The sequence below is a fragment of the Cygnus atratus genome, chromosome 10, assembly GCF_013377495.2.
Source record: "Cygnus atratus isolate AKBS03 ecotype Queensland, Australia chromosome 10, CAtr_DNAZoo_HiC_assembly, whole genome shotgun sequence".
Lineage (NCBI taxonomy): Eukaryota > Metazoa > Chordata > Aves > Anseriformes > Anatidae > Cygnus > Cygnus atratus.
In genome coordinates this window covers 16,766,760-16,789,403 of record NC_066371.1, presented here as the reverse complement: position 1 = coordinate 16,789,403, position 22,644 = coordinate 16,766,760, and the positions used below count along the sequence as shown (strand labels likewise).

The 22,644-nt window shown below is 37.8% G+C and overlaps 1 protein-coding gene across 2 annotated transcripts in view; it reads right to left on the bottom strand.

The window, feature by feature from the left end:
- Nucleotides 1-22,644, bottom strand: part of ATP2B2 (ATPase plasma membrane Ca2+ transporting 2) — a 412,675-nt gene that overhangs the window by 330,832 nt on the left and 59,199 nt on the right. The window contains exon 1 of one of the 2 annotated variants that reach the window (XM_050712690.1): nucleotides 6,892-6,998. The exons of the other annotated variant lie outside the window; for it this stretch is intronic. The gene's annotated coding sequence lies outside the window, so the exon portion shown is untranslated. Of the gene's footprint in view, nucleotides 1-6,891; nucleotides 6,999-22,644 lie in introns of those variants that run through there. 2 annotated transcript variants of the gene reach the window in all.

Here is a 22,644-nt window from a genome sequence, read left to right as displayed (position 1 = left end):
CTCCAGTAAGATTGCAGACACATCTTGTTGCTGTGCTGACAAACTCTGTGCTACCATGAAGCAATACTCAGTGGGAGGAAGGAGTTTTCTTCCCTTCATCCTCTTTTCCTAGTGATAAAGACCAAAATGAAATTTCTGAAAATTACCCTTCTGTTACTCCAGTACCATCTCTCTTGAACTTCATGGCACTATGATTGCCAAAACCTTTCCTCTTCCAAGCTTTACAGAAGCTTCATTTCTGTGGGCAACATACATCTAACTACAGCAACTATCACAAAGCTGTATAGTAGCAGTGACGTTTGATCAGCTACAATCAGCCAAAATGATTTAACAGCAGGAAAAAAATACTCGTTGGCTGAAGATACACTGTGCTGAACATTGCAACAGCCTTACAGGGTTTTCTACATCGTTAGGGGTGGTCTCTGTGGAAGAATACCTTCTCATCTGTGAATATAATGCAGTAACCTATTTCATTTTTTTCCAAAGAGTGCCTCCCACTGAGAAACCAAGCAAAGTGCTATACACACACACCTCTCAGTTTACACAGAAACTATAGGGAAAAAAAACAACACATACACCTTCTAGTAAGTTTGAATTCTTGTTGATTATACATGTCACAGGAGTACCTTGGATGCCATGTTACACAATTGCTGGGAAAATGAAATGGAAATGCTATGGCATTACTAATGCAGAACAACCAAACCCCACTATTTGAGGAAAAATATTAAGCACAGTTCTAGGCTAGATACAAATTGAAATGCTTTGAGGAAATAATGTGCTGAAGTAACAGCAGGAGTGAACAAGCACACTGCAATGTTTTGGGAGTGTGTGTTTTTTTTTTTGTGGGTTTCACTTTGTGGTTGAGATTTGCTTATGTATCAGTTACACCTCCCTATCAGATTCCAGTCAGAGACAGATCTTATTTGTAAGGAAACCATTTGCATTAAACTACTTTTATTCTATTCTAATAGTGGTAGTGCAGGCTTACTAAAATTAAATATTTGTTACCTGCTCCCCCCACCCCGTTACCTATTTTCTGTATATTTACAAAGCATCAAGGAATCAGTAACCAAAATTGCTCTACTGCCTACCTGCAAGGAAGCAGATTGACTTCACTAACACAGAGAAAGCCAAGCAAACCTCTGACACTGCTGGAATAGTGTTAGTTACTTTTTTAATTGGTCTTTCATTTGCTGTTAGCATTGAATTTATCTGACCCAGAAATAAAAGGGAACAGGCACTGCTAACAATACTTTATCCTATTAGTGTGATTTTAATCATTTACCTGTTTAGACCTACCTGACAGCACCCATCAACTTACCTGGCTAGACTTCATCTGAGTAGCCTTACTAAAGATGATGCTTCAAAAAGGAAGCCACATGTCTCAAGAGGATGATGGTGCATTAAACGTTTCCTATCTAGGTAACTAGTTGAAACGCATCCTAAATAAATAATACAATTCCCACCAGGATACTCGCTGAACTATGTGAAGCAAATCAGTCTGAGCTCAGTTCCATGAAAAGTAACGTGCAGTTTGGCTCTAATTTACACTTCTGCAGTTAGCTACAAGAAGATACATCACATGGACTACAAAAACAGAATGCCTGCTCTCGGGGAAACCTGCCCCATGCTTCAGACCGAGTTAAAGTGTTCGGGTCCAAGTTATGAAGAAATGTCTGTAGCCACTGACAAGAAGAGACAATGCAGAGACTGAAAACACAAAAATGTCACATACAAAAATGTATCACTGGTGTTTCAGAAAGAAACTGCTACAGGGCAAAAGATGCTGTGTTTCTCTATTATAACTATTCTGATGCCATTTCTTACCTTCAAAATAATTGGATCCACATGGGTTCACAACAGCTTACCTTGCCTATTCACAGGGACTATCATAACAAAGCCTGGGAGAAAGAATGTCAGGCAATAAATGGCCATAGCAGAAATTTTCTGAGCAGAAGGGTCACAGGGAGGGACCAGGGGGAAAATGAACTTGCCATCTTTCAGTTTCAGTATTTTTCCTGATACCTGGAAAAAGCAGCTGCCTTCCTCTCTGGCATGAATTTCTAGTTTATTACATCCTCCGTGCAAAACAAAACTTGCATTTCCTGACTTCCCCAAGCCCATGAAGGCTTAGGTTTACGTGAGCTCATGGCTTCTTTTCTGCAGATAAGATTCCTAGTGCTCCCCAAAGCTATGTAGCTATTTAAATAATTGACTTAAAAAGTAGAATGAAACAGCATAGCAATGTGAGGTAAATCTCCCAGTAGTCAAAATCTTGGCTGCTGAACTGCTGTCAACGTACAGTGATAACCATCTCAGCTGCTCACAGACACCAAGCAATCAGCCTGTCTGAAAAGATTTCAGTTCGAATTTGGCCATGGCGACTCATGTATTGAACAGCAAATGTGAGATATGTCCTCCTCATATCACTAACATTTTAGTTTCAATGGGGCAAGTTGGCTTGGGTGGGCATACACTTCACTGGATAAAAAACTGTCAGGGTGGCTGGGCCCAGACTCCATTGTGGTGAGTGGAGTAACATCCAGCTGGGGGCTGGTATGAGTGGTGTCCCCCTAGGCTCAGTACTGGGGCCAGTTCTCTTCAATAGTTTTATCAATGACCTGAAGTCTTACGAGGAGTGGCTGAGCAACCTGGGCTTATACAGCCTAGAGTAAAGGAGGCTCGGGGGAGATCTCAGTGCTCTCTGCAGCTACCTCAAAGGAGGTTAGGAAGGCTGGGGGTCGGTTTCTTCTCCCAAGCACCAAGTGATGGGAGAGGAGGAAATGGCGTCGAGTTGCGCTGGGGAGGTTTAGATTGGATATCAGGAGAAATATCTTCACTGAAAGGGGTGTGAAGCATTGGAGCAGGCTGCCCAGGAAAGTGGTTGAGTCATCATCCCTAGTGGTATTCAAAAGACGTGTAGATGTGGTGCTCAGGGACGTGGTTTTGTGGTAGACTTGGCAGTGGCAGGTTAACAGTGGGATCTGATGATCTGAGACGTCTTTTCCAACCTCAGTGACTTTGTGAATCAAAGTCAAAGAGTTACACTGTAGTTCGGTTTTGTTCCTTCTTCCTAATGAGCTCCTACCTGTTTTGGAAATGACTGCAGAAGCAAGAACTGGGACTGGTGCTCCAGCTGGCAGAGGAGATGGGAAAGCCGGCAGAGGAGATGGACCTGGAAGCTACTGCACAACCTGGAAATTTCCTCAGCGGGGCAAACCCATTGGTTGTCTCTAATCTGTGTACAGAGTACCTCTTGGCACAAGGAATTGTTTAGCAATGCACAGAAAAAGTGGTATAGGACAACACAAAAAGTATTGTGGAAACAAATTTTGACTTAACTTTCATCTATAAAGGACTGACAGAAGTTGGATTCAGGAGAATAGAGCTGCACCCAACTTCCACTGCTTCAATAACAAATGCCTGCTTGGGCTTCTGCCAAAGGTATTTTGCTATAAAAAGAGCTGGCTTTGCCTCTTTTGTTGTTTTTGTGTGTGTGTGGTTTTTTTTTTCCTCCCCCTATACGCTATGCAGGAGTCTACATGCTATGCAAACAGTAAAGCCAATAAGTTAAGCAATTCTAAAGGAAAAGGGAGGCTTTTTTATACCATTAAAAACATGCCGACAGTATTCCAAACTTCCACATAGTCTCAAGGTTCCTTGAGATTTACTTAAAATAACGGGGCATGAGGGCTGAGGTTGACTTTACAGATCACATATACCCTGAAGGATTATTAAATCCTAAAGAGCTTGCTGAAAAAAAGCCATTTTCCTAAATAAACACAACAGTCCCAGTGATGTAAAATATCAGATTACGAAGACAGCATAGTAAAATTCAAAGGAAAAATCTCTTTATGTTCCCACTTATTATCTAATCATTGCTTTTCTTATAAGACATTTGGAAACTACACAGATGTGTGAAATTACAGATCTACCTCCCAAGTATAGAGACACTATGCCGTAGGGAAAAAGGCAGTTAAGAGAGTTACTTCTTCTAGGAATCTTCCATACATTGTCTCTTTAACGAGCTTTTTGAGCTCTTCAGATTTACCTTCTTTAGGTTTTTTGCTCATTTAAAAACTCTACATAACATATGTAGTATAGATGTGTAACAGTTTAATCTTACAGAAGAAAAATGGAAACTGAAATTGCTAGATGAACAAAATATATCCATATTCTCTTTCCTTCACAATTCATAGGTCTGATATTTGAGCATTTCTATAATCATTATGGAGAAACTGGTAAACTCTAATTAGCCAAAATAAAATAAAAAACACACTCTAGTACACCATTGAAAGAGAACAGTCACAAACACAATTGTATCCTCAGAAACATATACTATGTAGAAAAGTAACAGACAGACAATACAATATAGTAAAAAAAAAAAGGCAACAGTGATAGATTAAATATTAAACTCTGAGCCCTACATGCCTCAGGATGCTTGCCATTTTCTATTAAAATCAATAAGTACACTCAGATCTCAATACTCCTGGACTCTGCAGTGAGGCATGTGCATTTTCTTTCTATTGCTGTGTGTTTCTGTACGTGTTTCTGTACACAAAAGCTTGAATGTAACAAGATTACATAATATTGTTCACGTAATTGAAGCTACATACTATGTAACATAAAGTACTATTTTCTTCACAGCCTGAAAAAATCTTTTAATGCACGAAGTACTGAAATGTTTAGAAACTTAAAGATGTTCATATAGCCATGTAAGTTTTATGAAAGCTTATCATTTTTGTCACCTTTTTGCATTAGTCAAAGCAGGCCACTTTCACTCTTGTGTGTCTTGTGAATAAAAAAAAAAAAAAAAGTTGAAATGAAAACCATTAAATAAGCAGTTTCCAGCTGGGACTATTCCAGTGGCAACATCAAATACTCAGAGAGCAAAGCTTATTTTGCTACACTGAGCCCGATGCAAGATAATGTTAAAAGAGCAGAAGGTGCTGAGTGCCCTTCTCAGGTGAGTGCTTGGATAACTCACATACACCAAAATACATATACAAAAAATTATAGAAACTTGTAAGTCTAGGAAATAAGAGCATCTCTGAATACACACAAATGGTTTTACCATCTCTGAATCAAATTTATTTATGGTAAAGTGTTGTTTGCTATGCACATAACTATAGTCCATGAGGTTGTACTATAGCTACAGCTCTACAACTTGTTTATAAAATTACACCACTTGCAAGGCTTTTCAGATAAATAGTATTTTCAATTTAAAAAATTGACTAAACACCAGCAAAAGTGACAATCACACATGTAGCTGTTTCGTTTCTCATTATGATAAACTATATGCATCTTTTAGAACCAGGAAAAAAAAAAAATCCAAGTGCTTAGTTCTTCAGGATGTGTCTTTCTACACAATGAACATCAGATGTGGTATCAGAACAATTCTGTATAATGACTTTTTCCTCTGTTTGCATGTCAAAAACAGGAATAACATAGAAGAACATCAAGTCTATAAAATAATTCATTTAGGATAACTGGGATTAATCTTACTTTCACACACTTAAAACCATGCAGACCACCAATATTAGAGAAAGCCATCATGATTCAGGAGTCGAGCTGCCGCCTGCCCACCAGCACTGACCCATTTAACCTGCAGGCACTTCACGTCACTTCGCAGAGCAGTGGCCTGCACAGGCAGCGTCACTCTTACTTCCTGTCCTCCCACCCAAAACAGGGCTGCACATGGGACTGGATAAAAGGCTATTTTAACCTTTTTGCTCTATTTGAAGCACAGCTAGTTCAGCTCAGAGTGAGAGCTGTATAACACCTGTGGAATCTTTGTCTCATTTATTACAGAATTTGTGGAAGTAGGAACCGAGAATTTTATCCAGCAAGAAATTCTGAAAAATAGAAAAGAGACATTGCAAAGCTTCCCACAGAAGAAAAAGTACTTTGAAAAATATGACAACTGTGGCATGATTTCTAAGTCAGCAGCGGCTCTCGGTGCTTCTGGACACACTTGCCTTTCTGCAAGCACTGAGCATGCCAGGGAGAAAGCAGAGCAGCCAAGAGCCCAGACTTTGTGAGGTCTTACTGGGAAGCAGGTAGCCCTGGCCCTGTTCCAAATTCTAAAATTGAAGGACCACAGGCCTCCCTGGTCTGTGGATCACAGCAATCGTAGCAGAAGCTCTGTCTAAAAGTGCCAAGCCAAAGCTGAGCTAGCAGGAAACAAGCGGTTTCCAAAGGTCTGCCTCATTAGAGTTTCAAAAGGACACATTTACACCAACACTTTGGGTTACAATGAATTTGAGCTTTTCAGCCAAAAATGGTTTTGTCACAAGTCTCCACCATCCTTTCCACCAAACCATGAAAAGAATGAATTTATTATGCCATTTGGGCTGGCCGGCTTCTTTCTCTACAGCTATTGCAGAATTCTTGCATGACTCAGAGCCAACAAAATTTTTCACTCAGGCTCACTGATCATGTGCTCTACTGTCTGTATCCAACCCCCACAGCTATAGCTGCAAGTTAATGGGTGCTGGAGCCCAGAACAGATGAAGTACAGTTGGTACAGAAGTTTTAAAAGGACTGACACTATTGCACGTTAATGCTCTTGATGAGGTGACACTATTCAGTATCGAGTCACAAAAACATTAGAATCTTTTTTAGCTACCTCCTGATGATGAGATTAAAAGAGATGTACTATTGCTGACCTACTGACATCTCAGCCCAGCAGCACGCCAGTTCTCCCTTCATGCTGCACAGCGCCCACCCCACACAGCCACTTCAAAGTGCACTAGCTTTAACGCAAAAATTTCCTGCTCGTATTTCCCCACCCCAGATTCTGCTAGAGAAAGTGTTATTGCAATGAAATGGCTTCTAATAATTATCCCTTGCTGCTGCGAGAAAAAGTAATTTCAGAAACAAAGTCATTACCTTCATTAATACTATTTATGACATTTCTGCAGTAGCAATCAATTCATGCGTCACCATCAAGCTGTCACTAGTGACCGACTGCTAAGGAGACTTGCAACTGTGGAAACAGCTCAGAAACTGATTCACTCCCCAAAGACTGATTATTTGATAAGCTTACGGTAGCGTGGTGTTGCCACATTGCATTTTACATAAACCAAGCTTCATGGAATGGCTGCTAAGCACAGAAAAAAGGTGTTCTCACTGCTCCAACCCATCTCCCAACACAGAGCATAGAGAAAAGATAAGAATGAAAAATTATTTGAAGAAAAACATAACCCAATTTATCCTGGACTATTTTCTATCACTAGTGAGAGGATGTCAAAGGGAAAATAAACCATTAGGACACACAAGTAGTTTGGTGGGATGAGAATTTTGAAAGGTTAGCCTGATTCTGGCTAGCAGGCAGTTAATGTCAGTGTAATTGCTAACCTCAACTGGAAATGACTGTCGATATAAAAAAACGTGTAACAGATCCTCAAACAAATATGCTTAACCTCGCTGTAGGGACTAAATGGGTCTCCCACTCAAGCAAATATAGTTTATTAAAGCACGATTTACACTAGCCTTTACAGTTTAATCTTATAGGTAATACCGATACCCCAATAATACAACTTGCATGGATAACAAAACCCAGAAATACCACAGAACTTAGTTATCTGTACTAACAGAGACGAAAACTGCTGTTTGCTGTCCCTCAAACTCTGTAGGGTAATTTGTTAGTGTATTATAATAATTAAAGGTTCCAGTAATGGTTCATTTCAGGACCATCTTCCCCTACAGAAAATTGGACTTTTATACAGATTTCCTGATATTTGGCGTAAATTTCCTCTAATTTATATACAATTATGATGATGGAACAACAGAGAATGAACTTACATACAACAGCAATAACTTGCAACACATCAACACCATGCCTCTAGGATCCAAACCGGCCTGGGGATACTGAAATCAAGATGTGATTCCTCCCCGCACACAGCCTAGCATGTTTTGATGTAAATGCAGCTCTTGTCACGCAGCTAGGACTTGAAGACCACAACAAGCAGTTGTGGCTTGCGCTAAAAAGTTTACTATCTGCTGCAAACCTCTTTTTAGAGTCTATTGGAGCCTATTCTACCCAGAAGCTCCTCCCTGCAACAGTCACAGCAATTTTGCAACAAAGTGGATCTTATCCTAAAAAATCTCAACTTTTCCATATCCCCAAACGAAGGTGGTTCTTCAGACCAAAGAAAACTGTTATTAAAACAGAACCTTCTAGCAGAAAAGTATATTTAAGGAAACTGAGAAAGCAATCGGTCATGGGCAGAAGCACACATTTCCCACAACAAAACATTCTTTAGAGATTGGTTGGCCATTCAATCAACAGCTGCAAACAGTGAAGATGTGATTGTTTAATTCCACACTGCAGGATCTGGGGGGAAACTCTTAGTACTACAATGAACCAGCTCTTGACATGGATTCTGCTGTGTATCTAAGAGCTCATTCCCCACCAAACTGGGCTCCCTGCATTCTTCCTCCCTCACCCCTGCTTTCTCAAAAACTACCAGTGCCCAGTATTGGCAGAAGGAAGAAGCAATGAAGGGTGGTGGTACTCAAACAATCGCAATGTTTTTCCATGCAATGAGTCACAATAGAACTATTTCTACCTTTAGTGATTTAATAAAATTTCAAAAATTGTTCCGAACTCATCTAAAAAGTCACTTAAGGTCGGTTTTTGTCAGACATTCTTTTTCTGCTCACTTCATGTCAGTTGTAAAAGTGGAGATTCTCACACTCAGAATTTTGAGCAATAGAATAACTGCTTTTTTTTATTATTATTATTTTTTTAATGTGATAGAAAAAAAATAGCTTCTGGGTTAAGACATTAGATTACAAACAGAACAGCTGCCTTCATGGTCATATAATGTGTAGTATGTATTGTTACATATATCCTCAATGCTGCCCTCGTCCTGGCCAGCAACCCCCAGTCACCATGCAGTGACAGTCTATCCTGCTCCACAAGACCTACCATAGATCACGAGCAATTTCTCAAGTTACTGCATGACTCATTTTCTCGTTATAGACAGGAGCAATTCCTCTACTTCTCTGAGCTATTGAGACAATGTGTCATAATATTATGGTAGTACTATCATAAACAGTAGTGGAAGTACCATCAAATACAACAAAGTGATAACACTCAGTTACACTCTAATACCTCCCCAAAGCATTCATCTCTCGTTATAGAATTCCCTAAGGACTGGGATTAGTTTCAGCTCTCTGCAGAGCCCTACTGCATGAAGTTGTATCTGAATTACTGAAATACCTAGTCCACCTCAGGGGAAGGGAATCAACTGGAGGTATAGCCATGTCCCTGCACGGGACAGGCCTAACTTAAATGAAATCTAGGTCTTCTAGTAAGTCAGACTCCAGCCACATTACCCTTGCTTTAAAAACAAAAATTAGGCCCTCGTAAAATGCATTCTATCCATTTCATGTTGACAGAAGTCATTACATTCGAGTGCCTCCTGCCAGCAGCACTGCCTTGAAACCATTACTCTTAGGAGGGGTATTAAAACCAAACCCTCTTCTTCTCTACAGAGCCACTGAATGATTTACAACTATTTTGGAAGCTTTTTAAAATTTTGAAAGGCATTGGTTTTAAAGCGGTCTTTTGCTTAAATGAAGCAGTCATCAGAACAAGTTAAAACAGGCTTATCTGCACACCAATTTTATGTATGTGCACTGTTGGCATGAACTGCCCCAAATACTTTTACAATTTAATGGTGCTGCAAAAAGTCATGTTACTTCATACATTTTGCACATTTCAGACTGAGTCCTAAGATAATTCTAAAGAGTAGTTTCATATTATGTAATGGTCTTTTTCCTAGACATTTTAAGCTTTTATCTACAAAACAGGTAAAGAAAAAAGTTCATCTCACGTTGCCTTTTTAATGCCCTTGGCTTTACAAACTTATGCTGAAAGTACAGTGAGGAATAAAGCTTATTGAACGTGTAGCCTCCCCTTGCTCAGGAATGTACAGGATTAGAACAAGCAACACTAAATCACGCTTGCCAATACGTTTCCAGGGGATACAACTCTGAACAAACTTGAGTCAACCTTCAGTGGTTCTGGTGTAAGATAAGGGATTCCAAAGACAAAGGAAAAGCTTTAAAAATGCTTGGATTCATCACCTCTAAAAATGGCAACTCAGCATTCATTAGTGACCTTCATAAAAAGTGTCTTATAAATCCTTTTTACCACCTTCATGCCATAAACACTTTGCATCCCACACCTAAGGTGCATCTGTCAAAGAAGAAATATGAAAAGTTCTATGAAGTGCAGTGTTGTAAGTAATTCCCTGAGTATCTTGAAAAGCTTCAGAACAGTGAGTAATCACCCTTATTTTATTGATTGGAAACCCAACGTATAATCTCTAAATTTGAGTATTTTATGGTCACTGACTATATAAGAGGATTATAAACAATTAGAAACCCCAAAATCTATTAAACTGACTCGTATTGGTTTAGCTTGAGAAAGGCAGCAGTACACCACATGCAAAACAAAATTTGCAGGGAGGGGAAATTTCTATTAACAGAAAAACGTATATACTTTGAAATATAGAAAAGCATCAGGGCACAAGTGTTTTTCTTTTTAGCCATGCAATTATAACAGCTGTGCTTTTTTTCTTGAAAGGAAAAGCAAGCAAAACTTTTCCAACTAAATCAAAGGAAGGTTTGTAATACATTGTAAATTAGTGTTTAACCTCCTTGATAGAAGAGGAAAAAAAAGAAAAAGAGAAAAAGTTCTAGAAAACGGAAGTTCAGAGTTCAAATCAACCGTGTTTTGTGAATTTTAATCAGAGCACTCAGAGCACTTATAGCTCAGCACACCCACCACAAAAGGTTAGTAAAGACTCTGAAGTGACAGAAGATCACTACACCATCCAGTGTTTTTTTTTTTATCCAACAGTGTCATAATCAAATTATAAAATATTTATTGGACACAATAAACAGCAGTTTCTAAAGTTGCTGCGCCCAAGAACTTGCTCAATAGAACAGGAAATAAACTGCTTGGTTAATAGGCTAAGCTTTCATAGTTACTCTAATCTAATATCCATGGGAGAAGCATTAGCTGGCGAAAAACATAAAAACAGAAGGAGGCTAAAAACAAAACCCAGCATATGCTGATTAATCTTGCAGCATGACGACATAGTGCTAAAATCAGACTACTAAGACACAAGTGTAAGCAGAAAAATAATTTGTCTTCTGCTCAGATGCTTTTTTCCTTGGGGGAGGGAGAACGGAGAAGAGGAGATGCAAAGGCCCAAATAGAAATAAAAATCTTCCCATGCCCTTTCATACAAGGTTGGAAGTATCCCACAAACAATCTTCAAAATAAGTAGAATCTGCTAGTATGAGCTAAATTTAGTTGCATATGTTTTCCACAACATATGCAAGTACAACTTCCCCTCCACTTCCTGAAGCCATACGCTTCACTAACTTATTTTGCACTCAAACTATATTCTCTGTAAAAATTCTGAGGAATATTCTATGATATGGAGACAATCCATTTGTGATCGAAAGTTTTCTAAAAACAAGAAAGTAAACTCATTCCTTTCTACTAATTTCTTTCTCCAAAACTTGCCTGCTGTGTTGAAACTCAGTAACTATCAGACAGAATATGCCTGTTCTTTTAGCTGTGGCTGAGAAAAAAGCACAAGTGCACACAAAATATCTTCAGAGAATAAATTCTGCTGCAATTCAGAACTGAATTATTTGTGGGATAACAAATTCTCTATCACAGTACAGAGGGATTTAGTATTTACTTACTTGCATTTATCCTCTTTCTTCCAAGAACACTAAGTAGTTTCCCCTTAATTAATCATTTCCACCACACACCCTCTTTTCATGATATTGTCTTAATCTTTTTTTTTTAAACATTAAACCTAAATTCTATCTGAGAAATATTTCAACTGCATTAACTAACATTACTCATTACTAGAATAAAGTGAACGCCACCTCCTTCCTTCTTTGGCTTTTACACATCCTTACCTCTATGAAAGATGTGATGTCCTATAGTCCTGTGTTACTGAATTAAAGCAAGAGTTTCACCTTCTAGAAACACTTCATTGCTGTTTCTTACAGCTACAACTGTCCCACTAGTTCGGTGCAGCAAAATATTACCTTCTAGGGGAAATGCTAACACAACTACATGCAGTGAAGTACAAGTCCTCCCTTCACCCAGTGAAAGAAAAAGCCTCTTGAATTGACAATACAGTTAAACTTTGCTAAGATACCAACTCATAATGATGAGTAACAAATCAATTTAAAGCAAAAGTAACTTTAAGAACTTCTCAAAACACATAAGAAATAATTTCAGATTAAAGAAACATTCCCAGCATGCAGTTTTTGTTTTTTTTTTTGTTTGTTTGTTTGTTTTGTCTTTGTCAAATCATGGTTTTATAAGATAATAGAGAAAAGAAGAAACAAAACAAAAACAACAACAAAAAGAATTAGCAGCTATTTCTTACACTTCCAAGTCCTGCTGGCTAGATTTGAAGAATTCTATAGGAAACGGAAAGTAGAATGTATATTTGATGAAAATTAATTTTAAGCAATTTTCTGGTTTCCAGATTCAATAGGATTTCTCAGCCCATCAAGCAAAGCCAATACAATCCCATATTTCATCCATAAACCTGGTTTTCCTTTCCCTCATCCCCATTTTCTTTCAAACATTCCCTAGAAATGAAAATACTTCAGTAATAACTTCTGAACAGGGAACTTCAAAAATTTCACAGTCAGGCCACTTTCTTCTCGCTTCACCTAACTGCTTTGTGTAGTTACAGAATTATTTCAGTTGGACCAGACCATCTCTAACTTCTTCCTCCACCCTGGTTCAAAACATACTGAGTCTGGAATTACCAGGACAAGTAATTGTAACAAGCAAAACGTACGACAGGAGACTGGGGAGAACAGATAACATAGAAACAGCACTGAGGCTTTCTGCTTCATCTATCACCCATAAAGGACAATTGAAGCAGAACAAAATAACAATGTCTTACTACCAGTCTTCTACTTGAACTCTGAGATGGCAGTATGCAGTCTTAGTCTCAAGTTGTACAATTTACGGCAAACAACCACAATCAAATATGGTTGCTGAGTCTTAGAGATGCAAGCCCACGTAAGTTAACTGAAGTTTTAAGCAGGTCCATTAAACAGCAGGCCCCGTTCCTAGTACTAAAGCTAATTAAAAACTGGACCTGAGCCAAGAGGATCCTCAAACAGAAAGCATAGTTACAAAAACAAATTTCCACAAAAAACACTCATAACTCAGCAAGCAGGGTTACTAAATTTTTGTCCTTTTTGCTCTAGTAAGGAAAACAACTCCAAGGAGAAAATTGCAGTGAAACAACAACAACAACAACTTAAGTCTTGAGGAGATGTCAACCTTACTTCAGACTAAATTCCAGGCTTTTTTTCTTTGTTTTAATTCAGGTAATTGCAACATCATTATTATGAATGTTAAATATTCATGAAATGCACTCTCTCCTAAACCTATTATGTATAATGTGGAAGTTGAGATTAATTTTTACTTAATTAACAAATACATTGCAAAGTCACTAAGAAAGAGCAATTAGAATAGCCCTATTATAAAATTTACTTTCACCTTTGTTTCATTTGTAGATAGAACTTTATTCACATTTAAGAAGCTTCCTTTATTGTAACATTTTTGGGTCCCTGTGGTTCAAAAAATATTTTCAGGTCTCATGGTGACCAGAATAGTGGAATTATGAGCAATTTTTTGAGGGTAATAATGGATTCTTCACAAAAGTGATTTTTGGAACAGTGTTGTGAAAAAGAGGAGCTACTCAAAAAAAACGTATTTTGCTGTGAACAAGTAATATATTTACACGTGTGCGCATGCATGTACATACACACAAAATGCCTTTATAACACATGTGCAGATGCACCCACACATGCATACACCACTAGCCAAAATTTTACAAAAGCATACAAATGAACAGAATATCAGAATGGGTACTACACCAATCCATCTGGTCCTAAGTGGAAAATCATCACCATGTTATTTGAAGGAAGATCACCTGAGGATGCTCACAGAGCTGTGGTTAAGCAAAGCTAGAGAGGATGCCCTGCTGCTGGGTGACAGGCGACGGAAGTAGCTGAGTAAAGAAGCTGAATTGCAGGATCCTTGTAGTGTGCAACTGCCAGTAAGTCACAAAATAATTTGACAGATATATATCTGTTTGGGGAAAATAAAAGAGTAGCGTGCACCTAGGTGTTTCTTTTAATTCTGCCGTTTAATAAGCTACTTCTGTCTTGCAGCATGAAAGCTGATAAATGCAAGTTTAAATTTATGATTTGTATCCACCTCACTGCTGAAAGCACACAGAGAGGAAACTATATCATAAGGATTCAAAAACCACAAACAACTTAATGAATTGAATTATGTCTAGAAGAAATAAGTTTGCTACAGGACTATACTAAGAGGAAGCGCAGAAACTTACTGAATAAATTATTCATAAGAATAACAGAAGCCAAATTTCAGATGTTTGAGGATTGCTGCTTCAGAATTCTAAAGGAAAAGAAGAATCCACAAACAGAAATATAGAATATTCATATTTGTAATTATTTCAAAGAAAAAGTAGTGCATTTTATTTCTAGGGGCTGAACTTGTAACTCTCCCCATTGAACCATCTAAAAAAATTAACTAGCTGAAATTCAGTCCTCCACATTTCAAGCATTTGTCTTCTCATGCCTCAATTTTCTGCAAAAGTTAAGGTCAAGCAAACAACCTGAGAAACCATTGTCTGCCAGGATTTGCTACAAGAGCCTTTTGTAAACTACTTCAGGTATTACAAAAGTGTCAGGAGCAAAAGGCCAGTAGACAGTTCTCACATTGCTGTGTCAGTTCTTGAAAATTGTCAGGAATGCAAAGATAGTGACAGAACTATAATAAATCTCAGATTAAGTACCTGTCAACATTAAGGGTACATTTCCAAAGAATTACTATGTTTGCTTCAGATCTGTAATAAGAATTGGCTATTTACTAACACTTTACTAATCACTGCCTTCATCAACCACTCTAAACTGAAATCCTTAAGAATAACTCAAAATATTGGTGACATTATCTTTCTGGTTCTTCCTTTGCTACTTCTCCTTTCTGAGCTCCTTTGCTTTAGATTAACACAAGAACAGGATTAAGTTTAATTTAACAAGATATCCAGAAACAGATTTTTATCTTTATCCTAGCATAACATACAAAGGCAAAAGGCCAACTCACAATCACAAGATATTTAAATGCGAAAGTACTAAACATAATGGTAACTTGAAATAGATAATTTACTTTGTGTCATTAGGCCATCTAATTAATTGTTTCACATTATTAGTATATTGCAGTAAACAGTGATTTAAGCAGCTGCTTAAACACAGATCATATGAGCATAGGCTAATGGAAAGAATGGCATATTTATTTAGATTAAACATTCCTGAATAAATTAAGTAAAAAATGCTCAGATCAGAAGTGGAGCTGCTTTCTGAAATCAGCAACTGAAAAAACCCTCACTCCACTAGTTTGCATGAGGAAGACCACCAAATGAAATCTGTTGAGTACAACAAAGATTTTCAAGTTGTTAGAAGCTGTTAGCAGACCTCATTTGAAAAAAATGGACTTACATTAAAAATAAATCCTCAGCTTACTTTTCCTCAAAAAAACTGTATAAGTACTTTTCATTACTCAGACTAATTTTCATAACCGAAATGCAATGCAGTTTCCTTTGATGCTGTGTAATTTTTTTGAATTCTGTTAAGTGGTACGTAATTATCCTCTTCCCCTTCCCCCCACAGCCACCATAAATTGTTCATCTTTTGACAACTTCAAACAATTAGGCTCCAAAAATATGTAGTTATGAGGCATATAGTTTAAAAGTTATATGGAGACATTGAGCTTTTAGATGACAGAAGGGGTCAGAATGTTATTTAATGCTTCAGTCCCAAGCTCTGAAGATCTGATCTTTTCACCTTTGGTCATTCTAATATCTGGAAACAACCCGTTTAAATTTAAGACTGTATCAGTACTCACTCTTCTGACCTTTCAATGCATGTGAAGCAACTACAGTTCTCTACTCAGCATTATGAATCTACTCAAAAATCTTCAAGCGGATATGCTGTCTCATTATGTTAGCTCATTTTGAGTTCCAAGAATAAAGCATTAGGAGTAATATGGGATGCAGCAGCATTTCAAAAAGCTACTCCAGATGAATGCACATAAGTCTATGGGGCCCAATGGAATTCATCCCTAGGGAACTCAAAGAGCTGGCCGGTGCCATCACAAGACCTCTCTCAATTATTTTTCAACAGTCTTAGGAATCTGGAGAGGTCCCAGTTGACTGGAAGTTGGCAAATGTTGTCCCAGTCTTCAAGAAGGGTGAGAAAGAAGACCCTGGTAATAACATGCCTATCAGTCTTATTTCAGTGCCTGGTAAAATGACAGAGAAGACAGAGCATGTCCAAAGGAGGGCTACAAAGATGGTGAAACAAAGATGGTGAAGGCTCTAGGGACAAGATGTATAAGGAGCGGCTGAGGGCCCTTGGTTTGTTAAGGCCAGAGCAGAGCAGGCCGAGGGGAGGCCTCATGGCAGCCTGCAGCTCCCTCACTGGGAGGGACGGGCAGGCGCTGAGCTCTGCTCTCTGGAGACAGAGACAGGACCTGAGGGAATGGCATGGAGCTGGGACAGGGGAGGGTCAGGCAGGGTGACAGGGAAAGGTTCTGCACCCAGAGGTGGTCAGGCACTGGGACAGGCTGCCCAGGGACGTGGTCACGGCACCAAGCTGCTGGAGTTCAAGGAACATTTGGACAACGCTCTCAGACATAGGGTGGTTCTGTGTGGAGCCAGGAGTTGGACCCAATGCTGCTTGTGGGTCCCTTCCAACTCAGAATATTCTGACTTATATCCCTCTACTAAGACCACGTGAGTTTGTGGGGTACAGAAAACATGAAGTGAGATTTGCCTATACCTGAAAAAGACAACAGGCTAGAAGAAACCTCAGTGTCCTTTCCCACAGCTTGAGCAGAATACAGCAGACTTAAAAAGCATGCCTGATGACTCCAGTCCCAGTTACAATCTTTCACACAGCCTTGACAGGCCGCCTACTCCAGTGCTTCAATTCTTCAAGTGTTGTTCAACTCTTCCCCCACCACTACCCCACTTAAATCTTTGGAAACTTATCCAATGATGACTTTCTGTGCTATGCTTACTGGATCGCAAGGAACAACTGATCATCCTCCTCTTTTCACAACCCTTATATTTAAAGAATCATGTTGCCAGCTGATAGTTTTCATTTCCAGTTCCTTCTACTTTTTCCACAGATCACCTTTCCCAAATGCTTTATTCTTCTTCTGTGCACTGTACTCTCTACAGTTGTCCTTTGCTTTTCTCTCTCTTCCACGTTTTCACGGGGTAGTGCCCAAAATTAGAAGCTAGCTACGTGGGCCTTCATGAGCTCCACGGGTGAGCTCAGAGCTGATGCATCTTACAAAGGGCAATTCCAAATATCCTAGGTTAAAAGTTTTACAGGAGCACTGTGCTGTTGTTTACGGTCCACTGTAATCCTACATCCTATCCTAACCCTAATTCCCTCTCTGTCTACTAGCCTACTAACCAAATTACTTCTTAATTTAGGTTAATACTTTTAATTTTATTTTAGTAGTAATTCATACATTTCCTTTTTGATTTGTTTTTCAACAGTTTTGATTAATATCACCTACTTGTAATCAACTTTAAATCCAGTACTGTCCTGCAAAATACTTGCATCCCCATCCATCCTGGAAGCACTATAAGTTCAGTGTTTTTTCGTTCCAGCATCAAGCTATTTATAAAAATACTAAAAACAGTAGAATCAGGCCTAGGACATATTCTTGTAAGATCCACCCCAATTAAGCAACAAATAGCTGGTAACTCTGGATATTCTTCAAAAACTGGCTGTTCCCCCGGATAATAAGTAATCATTTAGCAGTTGTTTCACCTAGAGCACATTTTTCTTATGAAAATGTTATATTTGATGATGTCAAATGCCTTACCAAAGCAACATATTTGTGTTTCCCTTTTTCTGGTACTCCAGCTAGCCTTTCAAAACAGTATAGCAGCTGGGTTCTCACTAATACCTGTCAAATATTTAATTAAACCCATCATCTACAAACTTTCAAACTGATTTTTTGAAAAAGCTTCTTCTGGCATCTTTGCAAATATCCAGTTAAGCCCCCTTAACTTCCTCCGAAGAAAAGCAATATTGATTCCCACACACACCCCACCCAATTCTCTGGAAAGTTTCCCTTCTAACAAATTCTCTATGTCAAGTGGCAGTAAATCATATATTACTTCAATGAATTCCTTAAATAGCAAAGAAAGCATTTTCATTGGGACTAGCCAAGTCAAATTCATTTAAATTACCTAAATATTTTCTAGCATGTTCTTTTCTTCTTCAGGTGTGCATTACTATTTTGAAATTCTATAAGGCCCCTGATTACAGATAAATCTCTTCTGGATAGGCTAACAAAACAAAACTTCAGCTTTCTCCAAATCATCTGTTAATTTCTCTCACTCACTAGGCAAAAGAGAGGACACCTTCTTTATAAGCCTACAGATAGAAATCATTCTGCTTTGACCAGACAGTGGTTTCAATTACCATCTCTGCTCATTTTCGTGAGAGAACAGTTTTCTGAAGTTGATTAATATCTTGTAGAGAACCAAAACTATGGAACCTGATTTCAAAGCATATCACAATTTAATGTCAAACAACCCATTATCAGCTAAGTGTCCCTAATATGTCAACTTTGCCTTTTGGGAAACATTACGAAGCTTGCACCTATTTACATTACTTTGTCTATAAGAGACTAAAATTTCTTCTTCTTTCAGCAGGCTGACACACACTGACACAAACACAATTTCATTTGTTCAAAACATTAGCCTGCAAGAATTCCCCACAAGGCCATACAGCAAAAGGTCCCTAGAAATCTGTGAGTAACACACAATTTGTTTTATAGCTTCTTGATACTTATAGAAAAACCTAAGACATAAATTTCATGATTAACACAAGCTATCACTGACCAAGAACAATGGAGAATTTATTTTTTCCTGGCCCACTCACAAACAGAAAAAACAAGGGCTCAGGTTCTCAAATTAATCAAATTAAGGCTGTCAAAATTCAAGATTCAAGAAGGCTTGTAATTTCTTAGATTGACAGGTCATAACAATTCATAGTCTTTCTTCATCTGCTCATTACTACCGTCTATTAACAGAAAAAAAATATATATATATATATGATAGTGCAGATAGTATTTACAGACAATTCAAGACCATCTTATTGTTGACTCATAAAAACTGCCAAATAGACAGAAAATTCAGGGAAAAGCACCATTCCAATGCAGTTAATTTATATATAAAAGCATCTTGAAGTGGATCTGTCAGGATGGTATCAGTCCAACACCTAAACCTTCCCAGCAATGAGACACAGCTGTAGGTATTTAAGCAATGTTTGGCACTTCAATTTTTGTCAGAGGCAAAAAATTGGAGAGGTCTGCTTCCTCCCCCTACCCTGTACATATGCTTCTGACTTTTGAATTTACAGCCTAGAGCCCTCTTTATCATTCATACATTAGTTACAAGTCATTTAGTAAGTACAATGGTATATTTTTAATTATGATAGATTTATTAACTCACTCAGATTAGATGCCCTTCAACATAAGACTAGTGTCATTCTAAGGAAGAAAAAAAAGAGACAGCACAACTATTGCTATGAATGAAGCTGGAATCTCAGCTGTTCCCAGAATGAGGAAAAAAAAAGTTCAAGCCATTATTTTTAAATTATCAGTTACCCTTAAGGCAAATATTTCTATCAATGGTAGTGCAATGTCATCTACTCAATTCATATTAAATACAAACTCACTAAACTCACATTAAGAACCTCAGTAAGCAATCTCCATTTAAAAATCAATTTAATTCAAATGGGTTGGAACTTAGTTCCAGTGTTTAAGTTGATCTTCCATGCTTCAGCCCCTGTGGAATGCAGTTAAAATAGGAGGCTCCCCTAAAGTTTTGAAATTTATTAAAACACAGCATTTGTGATTTATGTCAAGTAATGCCCTAATGACCCTAAGAAGTTTTGAATATCCACTAAGCTATTTTTTTTTCCGGTTCCTTTGATAAGGAAATTAAAATTAGCTATGCCTTAACTATTTCTAATTTGTACCTACTGAATGTGACATGTTACCACAAATGAAGTGCTTCTTACCACATGCAATTTAAAATAATAATAATAAAATAAAATGAAATATGCCATGATAGTGTTTTGTTTAAAAGATACATCTGCTAGAATACATTCAAACTTTTGTACAATAATCATGTATACATTGCACATTCAAAAGTGTTGGCCAACTTCAGCAGACTTTTTAAGATGATAAACTGCAAATTGAGAATTATGGCATCATTCAGCATTTAATAAGAGAAGAAAATCTCTTTCAGAAGTATTTTTATATAATGTGTTAGAGCATTGTAGTCTGTGCAGTTGGATTTCTATATTGAAGGAAAGTCATTATCAACAACAACAATTATTTTATAATAGAAATAATTAGAATTAAATTCCTCCTGATGTAAAAAGATCTGGAATATAAAGTACCTGTGGATTAATTCATGGTTTATGTGACTGTGGCAACTACTAAATGATCTGTAGAAAGAATACTTTTCTGGTTCCTTCCAGGTGGATACAGGAGCTGGTTTTAAGACAATACCTGGCAGGAGTCAGGAGCTTTCAAGTAAACCAGTTTGCTAAAACTTTATATTTTGGAATATACCTAGTTTAAAGTGTAACATATTGGTAAAGATCCTGATATGGAGCATGAGCATGGAGCAAGAGATGTTGGTTTCTAAGTCAGGAAAGGGTTTATACATCACAATCATAACCATAAATTACATACAGATGTCCTGGCAGCTGGCGTGAGCACAGGTGCCACACATGCCTGCAGCCCATTCTGCACAGCAGGTGAGAAAGCAATATTCTGCACTAGTAACGGGCTCTGGCCAGGGACATAAATGAAAATTAAGTGGAAAAAGGGAAGGTTCTGTTTTGCAACACTACAAATACTGAAAACGGAGACCTAAGCAAGGGTCACCACATGCAAATCTAGTAGCAGGGATTAATCTAGTAAACCTGAAGATCAAAGAGCAAGTGTTTACTGGATAAGCTGGGAACTCAACATAAGGAACAATTAAATTGTGCTTCTCACATATTTGCTCCTTTCCATCAATTGTTATTTTCAGCTCTATGAAATTAATTAAATTTCCTAAAATACACAGAATATTTTAGGACTTTCTCCTTCTAGAATCTCAGAAACAGAGGAAAAGAAATAAAGGTCTAACAAGACTTTCACATAAAAAGCACCTAGTATCTGTCTGAATACAAACTATTATGTTTGATAATCTTTTCCCATAGCTTCACAGCAGGAATTGTGACAATAGTGTTATCACTCTTATGTTCAACATCACAGGCATTAGAACTTTGCAGCAAATATAGCCAGAAGGGTATGGAATACCAATCTAGGATGTATCATAGTTACCACTGTACATCTCCAGATCTGAGGTCAGGAGCTTTCACATCTTTATGTTCATGAACTCATCTGGAACTCACATTTTTAATAGTTATCTGATGTGTCAACAGCAGTCCTCTCAGTGGTTGCTTATCCTTTTTGAGCACTTATGTCATTTGGTTGTTGTCTTTTTTAACCATTTTAATTTGGCATTTTTTTCTCATCTTCTAGTAAAGTCAAAGGGTAATTGTAGAATTTTCTGAAGTTGATTTTTCACTTTTTCCACTGTTCATTCAGTGTATTTATTGATAAGTGGGATCAGAATATTACTCAGGAACAAAGCCTGGCAGATGATAGGAATACTTTATTCTGGCTTTGAAATGTGACATTCCCCTGCTGTTTGCCATGGTTCCATTTTGGATAGTTATTGTGCACAAACACTGTTTTGTATACAGTTTGTGAGAATACATAGGTTAAAATTTGTGTCCTGAATCATGAAAAAGACTGATATAAAGTCTATGTAAACTGGGAAAAAGCAACATACAGCAAACAGACAGTATGTCTTACAGGTACAACAGGAACTTCAACAAATAGATGTTATTTTTTAACAAAGTCTACTAGAAATGAGGAAACATACGAGAAAAACTTTTTCAGTATAAGGAACAAGGGAGAAAAATTAAGCTGACATCAAAACAACTGAGTCTGACAGAAATCTCATGGTCTTCAGTGAGGACTGTGGCTCTACTGATACTATTCATTGCAAGAGATTAAAACAAAAACTGAAAATACAGAGGCAGGGGAGTGGGAGGGAAAAATCTAGTGAGAGATCCTAGACTCTTCCCTTTAAGTACTTTCTGTACAGCCATATCAGCTGGACTCAGGACCAGGAAAACACACTAGCAAGTTTAACTTAACATGAGTATAGCCCTAACATGCTTTAAAATTTCAAAAATTTAGTAGAGTGGTGATGAAGTAAGGAGAGGCACAGAAAACAGAGTGTACAGTCTAAAGGGTAAAGCAAAAAGGGAAAAAGCCACATATCAGATTGCATACAAAGAATCAGGTACAAATTACACACAAATACAAATTACAAAGCGTGGCACTAAAATTATGTATGTAAAATTATGTATTAAATATGA